This window comes from Cynocephalus volans, chromosome 1 (assembly GCF_027409185.1).
Source record: "Cynocephalus volans isolate mCynVol1 chromosome 1, mCynVol1.pri, whole genome shotgun sequence".
NCBI lineage: Eukaryota > Metazoa > Chordata > Mammalia > Dermoptera > Cynocephalidae > Cynocephalus > Cynocephalus volans.
In genome coordinates this window covers 92242513-92243462 of record NC_084460.1, presented here as the reverse complement: position 1 = coordinate 92243462, position 950 = coordinate 92242513, and the positions used below count along the sequence as shown (strand labels likewise).

The following is a 950-nucleotide window of genomic DNA, read 5'->3' as shown; positions in this document are numbered from 1 at the left end:
GAAACAATAGCCAACATCATAGACATCTCCATTGGTTCAGTGTACACAATTCTGACTGAAAAATTAAAGTTGAGCAAACTTCCTACCCAATGGGTGCCAAAACTGTTGCATCCAGATCAGCAGCGGACAAGAGTGGAGCTTTCAATGGAAATTTTAAACAAGTGGGATCAAAATCCTAAAGCAATTATTTGAAGAACTGTAACTGGAGGTAAAAAACATGGCTTGATCAGAATGATCAGGAAGACAAAGCACAATCAATGCAATGACTACGAAGAGGTGGAAGAGGAACAATCCAAGCAAAAGGAGACTGGTCAAGAGCAAAGGTCACAGCAGCGGTGTTTTAGGACGTGCAAGGCATTTTGCTTGTTGACTTTCTAATTAGCAATAATCGCGCCTCGGATAAACCTCATTGGCTACGATACTGCCACTGCGCAAAGCTGCTTGTTGACTTTCTGGAAGCCCCCAAAATAACATCCGCTTGTTATAAGAGTGTTGGAAGAAAGTTAGCCAAAGAAGTAGCAGAAAAATGCCCAGGAAATCTTCGCCAGAGAGTTCTCCAGCACAATAACACTTTTACTAACTTTTCTCATCAAACAAAGGCAATTTTGCAAGAATTTCAATGGGAATTCATTAGGCATCCACATTACAGTCCTGATTTGGCTCCTTTTGAGTTTTTGTGTTTGTTTGTTTCCCAATCTTCAAAAATCCTTTAAAGGGCATCTATTTTCTTTAGTTAATAATGTAAAAGGATTGCACTGACATGGTTAAATTCCCAGGACCTTCATTTTTTTTAGGTATGGACTAAATGGCTGGTATCATTGCGTACGAAAGTGTTTTGAACTTCATGGAGCTTATGTTGAGAAATAAAGTTTATATTTTTTATTTTTATCTTTTAATTCCATTTTTCCACAAACTTTTTGAAGTTCCCTCCTAGTTCTCAGTTTCATTTA

The 950-nt window shown here is 37.9% G+C and overlaps 1 pseudogene; it reads right to left on the bottom strand.

Moving 5' to 3' along the window:
* Positions 1–362: 362 nt before the first annotated feature.
* LOC134364977 (U4 spliceosomal RNA) lies at positions 363–439 on the bottom strand (annotated as a pseudogene).
* Positions 440–950: the final 511 nt, after the last annotated feature.